General features: G+C 45.5%; 1 long non-coding RNA gene across 1 annotated transcript; it reads left to right on the forward strand.

The window, feature by feature from the left end:
- Positions 1 to 3,718: 3,718 nt before the first annotated feature.
- On the forward strand, positions 3,719 to 9,072 carry LOC140392403 (uncharacterized). The gene is made up of 2 exons (XR_011935336.1): positions 3,719 to 3,913; positions 7,487 to 9,072. It is a non-coding gene; the product is annotated as an uncharacterized lncRNA (long non-coding RNA).
- The last annotated feature ends 411 nt before the right edge of the window (positions 9,073 to 9,483 follow it).

The following is a 9,483-nucleotide window of genomic DNA, read 5'->3' on the forward strand; positions in this document are numbered from 1 at the left end:
TTGCAAGGTATAAAGGAAAGATTTCTATTGAATAGTGCCTATCATGACCTCAGGACAACTCAATCGCATTCCAGCTAATGATATACTCTAGAATCATATCCGTTGTTGTATGAAATGCAGCTTTCAATTTATGCCCAGCAAGCTTCCAAAAATAATAATGGGATAATTGACAGATTAATCTGATTTTTTTTTTTAATCTGTGATATTGCTTGTGGGATAAATATTGGCCAGGACACCAAGGAGAAATTCGCTGCTTGTCTTTATATGTTTTCTGTCTATCTGAGAAAGCAGCCAGGGCCTTGGATGAATTAACAAGCCAAATTATGGCACCTCGGACTGGGCAGCATTCCTTCAGGACTCCACTGGAATGTCAGCCTAGATATTGTGCTCAATGGTAGAATTTGATGGTTTACCCCTCCCAGCAACCCTATCCTCCCCCGCCCCGGTGAGTTTCCAGGTGGGAAAATGCCTGGGTGGTCTTCCCACTGAGTCCCACCCACTCTCTGACCTGTCCACAATGTTATGCAAGATGGGCAAGACGAGCATTGTCACTCAACCTCACATCAGTTGAGACCCTTACGCGGCCAATATCGTGAAAAATTCAGGACAAGCACAGCAAGTTATCCTTCTCTGGTCTCAGGCGAGAAGGAGGCCTTCCCTCAAGAGCCCCTTTTCACATTGAGTGCCCCCTGACCCTTCCTCAATGTCTGCCCATGGGTGTTCCCTCTCCTCTGGTCTCTCTATCAAACCCTGGGACTCGCCTTCCCTCACTGCCGTGTAATCCCCAACAACACTTATTTGCTCCTGGACTCTGGGACATAGAATCTGGGAATTGCTTCCAGTCCCATCCTGGCCATTACTGGCACTGCAGAGCTTCCAGCCAATTCGCCGGCCATTCTTGGTGGGGACGGAAGTCCTCCCAAGAAATAAGTGGAAGACCTCCCTCCAGCCAATTAATCCTCCACTGAACATTAAATGTGGCTGTGGGGCTGCTGCGATTTGTGGGGGCTGGGTCAGGAAACCCCCACATCCCCCACCCCTAAACTCATAACCTCTGTCCCAACTTTCTGGAGAATATCAGAATGTTAATGTGCTCCTTGAATATTTTATTAGTGTTTCTAACCTGGTTGTTGGTTTGTTGAATTTATGATCCCAATGCTTTTGTCTTCAATATATTAGTATAAAATTACACTTATTGTGATCAAATTAGAGGATCAAACTTACATCTTAACTCTTCAACACATTCACTAGACATTAGTCTGTCAATCTATGTTTTTTGTTATCTCCGATTCCTTTGTAATAATTTCCTCTCCCTTTACTGTTTCATGCTGTCAATTCTTTGAGGTTTATTGTAAATTCATTAGTGTTTGACTGTAGACAAATTGGAAGAGGAATAAATGACTTTGCAAATCTGAAAGTTTGTGGATAACAAAAAATAAAAAGCAACTGACTAATTCCAGCTTCATACTGACCCCTTTAACTTTGCCACAGTGCAAAATGGGGCTGATTTCTGTATGTTCATTATGAAGTGCTTCGAGAGGTTTGTCATGAGACACATCAGCTTCATACTCCCAGAATGCCTTGATCCACTGCAATTCGCATACTGCCACAACCAGTCCACAGCAGATGCCATCTCCCTGCCCTCATCCCTGGATCATCTTGACAACATGGAGTCCTACGTCAGACTCCTTTTCATTGACCACAGCTCTGCCCTCAACACCATAAGCCCAGCCAAGATCATATCAAAGCTCCAAAAACTTGGACTTGGCTCCTCCCTCTGCAACTGGATCCTCAACTTCCTGACCCACAGACCCCAATCAATAAGGATAAACAACAACACCTCCTCCATGATAGTCCTCAATACTGGGGCCCGGCAAGGCTGTGTACTTAGCACCCGACTATACTCCTGTACACACAAATATGTGGCTCCAACTCCACCTACATGTTTGCTGATGACATGACCGTAGGGGTCCAATCTCGAACAACGATAAGTCAGAATACAGGAGGGAGATAGAGAACCTAGTGGAGTGGTGTAATTACAACAATCTCTCCCTCAATGTCAGCAAAACTAAAGAGCTGGCCATTCATTGACTTCAGGAAGCAAAGTATCGTACACATCCCTGCCTGCATCAATGTGCCGAGGTGGAGATGATTGATGGCTTCAAATTCCTAGGTGTGCACATCAACAACAATCTGTCCTAGTCCACCTACGTCGACGCTACGACCAAGAAAGCACAACAGCACCTATACTTTCTCAGGAAACTAAGGAAATCCAGCATGTGCACATTGATTCTTACCAACTTTTACAGATGCACCATAGAAAGCATCCTATCTGGCTGCATCGCAGCCTGGTATGGCAACTGCTCGGCCCAAGACTGTAAGAAACTGCAGAGAGTCATGAACACAGCCCAGTCCACCACGTGAAACACCCTCCCATCCATTGACTCTGTATGCATCTCCTGCTGCCTTAGGAAAGCGGGCAGCATAATCAACGATCCCTTCCACCCGGCTTATTCACTCTTCCAACTTCTTCCATCGGGCAGAAATACAAAAATCCGAGAACACGCACTAACTGATTCAAAAACAGCTTCGTTCCTGCCGTTACCAGACTCCTGAATGACCCTCTTATGGACTGATCTGATCTCTTCACATATCTTCTCTATTGAGTAGTACTGCACTCCTGTGTGCTTCACCCGATGCCTGTGCCTATGTATTTATATTGTGTATTATTATTATTTGTGTATGTCCTATTTTCTTTCATGTATGGAATGATCTATTTGGACTGCACGCAGAACAATACTTTTCACTGTACCTCGGTACATGTGATAATAAACACATTTATCCAAAATCCAATCCAATCCCATCCAATGGTGAACTCACCCTTTCCGCTGTGAAAGACTAGCCACATGGACAGCCTGGCCAGCTTAAAAGAGGCAGCCACGGTCCAACACCGGCAGGAATCTTAATGGAAAAACAAAATTCTCCGTGTTTGCAAATCTGAACTAGAAACAGAAATTATGCAAACACTCAGCACGTCTGGAAGATCGACAGGGAGAGAAGTGCAGAGTTAGCATTGCAGGTGGCTGCAGCTTTTTCCAGAGATCTGACAAAGGTCATTGATCAGTAACATTAAGACCATAAGAGCAGAATTACGCCAGTCGGCCCATCGAGTCTGCTCCACCATTCAATCATGGCTGATATTTTTCTCATTCCCATTCTCCTGCCTTCTCCCCATAACCCCTGATCCCCTTATTAATCAAGAACCTATCTATCCCTGTCTTAAAGACACTCAGTAATTTGGCCTCCACAGCACGGTAGCATAGTGGTTAGCACAATTGCTTCACAGCGCCAGGGTCCCAGGTTCGATTCACGGCTTGGGTCACTGTCTGTGCAGAGTCTGCACGTTCTCCCCGTGTCTGTGTGGGTTTCCTCCAGGTGCTCCGGTTTCCTCTCACAGTCCAAAGATGTGCAGGTTAGGTGGACTGGCCATGCTAAATTGCTTCTTCGTGTCCAAAATTGCCCTTAGTGTCGGGTGGTTACTGGGTTATGGGGATAGGGTGGAGGTGTGGGCTTGGGTAGGGTGCTCTTTCCAAGGGCCGGTGCAGACTCGATGGGCCAAATGGCCTCCTTCTGCACTGTAAATTATATGATATGATTCTGCGGTAAAGAGTTCCACAGATTCACCAGCCTCTGGCTGAAGAAATTCCTCCTCATCTCTGTTTTAAAGGATCGTCCCTTTAGTCTGAGATGGTGTCCTCTGGTTCTAGTTTTTAACATTGTTTCTCTCTCCACAGATGATTTCCCATCAGTTGAATATGGTCCACATTTTATGTTTCGAGTCCAGCCTTAATTAAATTCAAAATATATTGGAACCATCATATTGGGCAAGCTAGGCATCTGGAAAGTTATGCGGGTGGGTAAGCTTTGTGAACTGCATTTTGGAGACTTGTTGATCTTTAAGTACTTTTTATGTCACAAGTTGCACTTATTGGAGTACAATAAAGGCAGAAGCAATAACGCCGCAGCGAGGTCTTTTAACAGCAGCTTTCAGAGATCTGACTGGTTCGTCTTGATGTAAATTGAAAGCATCAACGAAGGACTACGATAAAAATGTTTTTATACTGGTTGTTGAATTTGTCACCTGTAATCACTGTTAGAAATAGCATGAGTGAGGGGTTAAAACCCCACTGCCAGTGGCACAGTGGTTAGCTCACGGCACTGAGGAGTTGGGTTCGATCCCGGCCCCGGGTCACAGTCCGTGTGGAATTCGCACATTCTCCCCGTATCTGTGTAGGTCTCACCCCCACAACCCAGAGATGTTCAGGGTCGGTGGATTGGTCACGCTAAATTGCTCCTTAATCGGGAAAAAAAGATTAAACTCACAGCCACGCAAGGCAATTCTCAAACGAGCCAAGAGCTTGATGACGCAATAGGCTTTCCAGCTACTTTCATGTGGTCTGAGATTTTAGGGACTGCAGTAGCTAATTTAATGTACTAATTGGAATAGAATCTCACCACAGGTTTCACATTGCATGATACAGATTACCAAAGACTTTACCTGTTTAGTATAAGGGAAGTGCAAGCTTGTGTTTCAATACATCTTTAGGGCAGCATGGTAGCATAATGGTTAGCACCATGGCTTCACAGCCCAGGATCCCAGGTTCGATTCCTGGCTTGGGTTACTGTCTGTGTGGAGTCTGCACGTTCTCCTTGTGTCTGCGTGGGTTTCCTACAGGCGCTCCGGTTTCCTCCCACAAGTCCCGAAAGACGTGCTATTTGGTAATTTGGACACTCTTAATTTTCTCTCTATGTACCCGAACAGGCACTAGGGGCTTTTCACAGTAACTTCATTGCAGTGTTAATGTAAGCCTACTTGTGACAATAAAGATTATTATAACGATTATTATTATTTGAATCAGACGTCCAACAAGCAGAAAAAGTTTTGATTTTAAGTTTGTGTTGGTCAGCACAGAAACTAGCATCAGTTTGGAACTGCAGTATGTTTCATCATATAAAAGGAGAACTTTTATGCATATAAAATAGAATAACAGCATATCATTCATCATTTATACTGCTCGTTGAGCTGTTTTATTTCAATAAACATTTAGAGCCCTACGTTTTACTCAGTGTAGTCTGAAATCTAATTGCTAGGGTACAGAGTAAGGGCTCTCTATTGCAATAATTCTCATCTTTGTTTACCTTGATGTTGGGCAGGTTAAAGCATGCTCCATTGTGTAGAGGATGATGGATCCACTTATGCAAATGGCCAGTGGTGCTGAACCTGAGAAATTCGGTATTTAAACACTGTGCTATGTGTACTGTGCTTGTTTGATTTTTTTTCCTAATCGAGTGCTTGTGAAATCTGAGCAATTCAGTGATTCCCACATACCGTTCACAATGGGCACTTGCAACAACCTGCAGAGAATGATATAGGTGGGCGTGGCAACTCCGCATACAATTAAACACCCGCCTGCTAAATAAATATTTCACAATGCTGAGGTTCATTTAAGGTACTTTTAAATGGGGCGGCACGGTGGCACAGTGGTTAACACTGCCGCCTAACAGTGCTGAGCACCCGGGTTCAATCCCGGCCCTGGATCACTATCCAATGTGCAATTTTTACACTCTCCCCGTCTTTGCCTGGTGTTTGTCTCACCCCACAAATATGTGCAGGGTAGGTGGATTGGCCACGCTAAATTGCCCCTTGATTGGAAAAAAATAATACTTTAAGGTACTTTCAAATTAAGGTGCGCTTGACTTCTAAAATCCCTGGTAGCCTTCAACATTGTTGGTTAGTTGCATTGATTTTTATTTCTTTAGCCAAAGTAGTTCTTACTCAATGAAGATACCAGCATGGAAATACTAATGAAAAGGTGATTTAGGGAATAATTTGCCTGGGCAGAGTGTTCTGGTCTATAATTGGAATTTGAAAATGTGAGTTTCGGTGTCAACCATGGCTTAGTGGTAACACTCTTGCTCGAATCAGAAGACTGTGGCTTCAAGCCCCTTTCCGGGGCTGGAATTTTAATTTTGCAGCTGGGGTCCCGGCTCGCGAGAGCAACCCCACCTCGTCCAAGTGCAGGACCTATGACCATGTTTAAAGGGCTTAGGCAACTAATTTGTTTTGTGAGGCTGCTGACCTTACTAAGGACAACAAGGCAGCACGGTAGCCTTGTGGATAGCACAATTGCTTCACAGCTCCAGGGTCCCAGGTTCGATTCCGGCTTGGGTCACTGTCTGTGCGGAGTCTGCACATCCTCCCCGTGTGTGCGTGGGTTTCCTCCGGGTGCTCCGGTTTCCTCCCACAGTCCAAAGATGTGCAGGTTAGGTGGATTGGCCATGATAAATTGGCCTTAATGTCCAAAATTGCCCTTAGTGTTGGGTGGGGTTACTGGGTTATGGGGATAGGGTGGCGGTGTTGACCTTGGGTAGGATGCTCTTTCCAAGAGCCGGTGCAGACTCGATGGGCCGAATGGCCTCCTTCTGCACTGTAAATTCTATGAAACTTCTATGAAACTGCCCGCCCCTATCAGCTACCGGTCAATCGAAAAGCTGGCAGCTCACCAGCACCACCGGGTGGCCACTGCTGAGATTGCACCTGGAAGATGAGGATGTCATGTAAAGACATCACCCTCCCAATCAGGTACGTGTAGCCTGGGCATTGGATCTGTAAGGCAGACGAGGGGAACATATATTTGGTGAGGGCCGGCAGTGCCATTAACATATGGCTGGCCATTGCCACCGGTGGCTCCCTCTAAGGCCCAAAGAGCGCTCAAATAGGAGGGCCCCCGCCCTCTCCACTGGGAGACCGCCACAGTTCACAACAGTCTTTGTACGCAGTGGGACCCACCTGTTACTGGTAAAATGCCAGCTGTGGTGGGCAGAGGCCCTTAACTGACGACTTAAGTAGCTCAATTGGCCTCAGGGCTGACCACCACATTCATGTCATTAGCAACATGGTATGACAGTGGAAAGGAGACGGACTCAATCGAAAGAACCCCCATCCCAATCATCCACCTTCACCATTTAACAGGTCCCCCTCCTCCCAGACCCTCCCCAGAAGGCTGATTAAAATCCAAGGCCAAAGTCCAAGTCCAAACCAACACTTCAGAACAACACTGATGGAGTGCTGCACTGTCATTAGTGCTGTCTTTTGAAATTTTAAACCCTCTGCCCTCTTAGTTGGATGTGAAGATATCATGGCAGCAGTATTTGGAGGAAGAGCTAGGGGTGTTCTCCCATTAACATAACAGTGGTGCCTGTATAGTATTTGTCCTTCCAATTATCATTAGAACAGATTGTCTGGTATTATCACATTTCTGTTTGCATGATCTTGCTGTACTCCTGACAGCGCAGCACTAACTACACCACAAAATGGTATTTGGTTATATTGGGCTTTCCTGAGAGGTGATGTATAAATGCAAATATTCATGGAAAATGAAAAGGGTGCATTTTCCATGCATTAAATCATGTTTTCTTTTTACAGAATATCTAAAAGAATCAAACAGGAACACAAGGACACAAGAAATAGGAGCAGGAGTAGCCCATATATCCATCGACCCTGCTCCACGGTCCAATACGATCGTGATGGATCTTAGGCTTCAACTCCATCTTCCCACCTGCTCCCCATACCTCTTAATTCCCTGAGAGACCAAAAATCTGTCTATTCCAGCCTTAAATATATTCAACAGTGGAGCATCCACAACCCTCTGGGTAAAGGAATCCCAATCCTTTGATGTAATTTCTCCTTCATCTTCATCGGAAATGGTTGGCCCCATATCCTGAGACTGTCCCCACATTGACTTGTTCTAATCATACAATGCTTTTCTAATTGCATTGACTAGACTTCCCAATAATAAATTCCGGCATTTTCCCAACAACTGATTATCATCATAGATTATCATAGAATTTACAGTGCATCATTTACAGTGATGTCAGGCAAACTGGCATGTAATTCACTTGTTTTCGCTCACTCCGTTCCTGAAAAGTAGTGCAACATTTGCCAACTTCTAACCGGATGGGAACATTCCCAAATCATAAACATTTTTGGAAAATCATAGCTAGCACATCCACTATCCCTGCAGCTCTCTCTTTTGGATCACTAGGGTGGCGGCCATCCGGATCCGGGGATTTTTCGGTGCTTAGTCCCTTTGTTTTCTCCAATACATTTTCGCTGCTCCTTATTTCCTCGCTTTATTTTCACAAATATTTTTAAAAGACATTTATAAATATACACAATCCAAAACCAAGGAAAAGAGAACAAACAGGAAATCACATAGTCAATAAATAAAACTCCACCAACCCACCCTCCCTGCCGTTCCCTTCCACCCACCCTGCCTCCCCCAGTTTTACCCTTATAACCCCGCCCCCCACTGCTGACGTCGTAATTATCTTTGAAGAAGTCAATAAACAGCTTGCATCTCTGGGCGAATCCCCCACAGACCATCTCAAGGCGAACTTAATCTTTTCCAACTTCAGGAATTCCGCTAGGTTGCTTACCCACACCCCTGGCTTCAGCGGCCCCGAGACCTTCCATTCCAACAAGATCCGTCTCCGGGCTACCAGGGAGGCAAAGGTCAAGACATCGGCCTCTCTCGCCTCCTGGACTCCTGAGTCTTCCGACACTCCGCAAACTGCCACTTCTGGACTCGGGACAACCTTCACCTCCAGTACCTCAACATCAGCAAACCCCCACCAGCCTATTTTATTAACAACTCAACTGTAATAACATACTGTAACTTTGGGTACATGCATTACCAGCTTATCTGTGGACCCTGTCCTATCGCTATCTAGGTGAGGCACTCAGCACGTGGTGAATGTCTGAGAGGCAGGCTGTGAGCTCTGTGCTCTGAGCTGGCTGCTGCTAGAATGAGCGGGAACCTGTCTTTATAGTGCGTGTGCTCTCACTGGTGATTGGCTGCAATGTTGTGTATGCTGGTTGGTACTACTGTATGTCCATCAGTGTGTCAGTGTGTGTGTGATTACACCATGATATGCTGATGTATATCATGACATCCCCCCTTTTCGCAAACAATATGTGCCTACATGAGAATAAATAAAGTGTAGGTAGTGTGTCTGATCATGTGTGTGCATTATTTACATCAATATGTACATGTAGCTATACTATATGGACGGGAAGGTGCCAGGTGCAGAGGAAAACTATGTTACACCAAGAACAAAACAAATGCTATTAACAATGAAAAACTCTTAAACAGTACGGCAGAACAAGTAAGTGAGTCCAATAGTCGTTCAAAAATTAAGTCTCTCAGGTGGGCGACAAATTTGGGTTGACCGCCTCAAGGGTGGTTCAGGATCCACCGGCTGAGGAATGGGCCGGGCCACGGTCGAGTGAGGAGGAGGCAGGGTATCCGGAAGCTCAACAAAGTCCATGTCAGGGACAACAGGAGGGCGTGGCACCGGTGCAGAATTTCGTAGCGAGCGTGGAACCAGACGACGGGCACGGCGATTGCGGCGGCGAATGAA

This window comes from Scyliorhinus torazame, chromosome 16, assembly GCF_047496885.1.
Source record: "Scyliorhinus torazame isolate Kashiwa2021f chromosome 16, sScyTor2.1, whole genome shotgun sequence".
Lineage (NCBI taxonomy): Eukaryota > Metazoa > Chordata > Chondrichthyes > Carcharhiniformes > Scyliorhinidae > Scyliorhinus > Scyliorhinus torazame.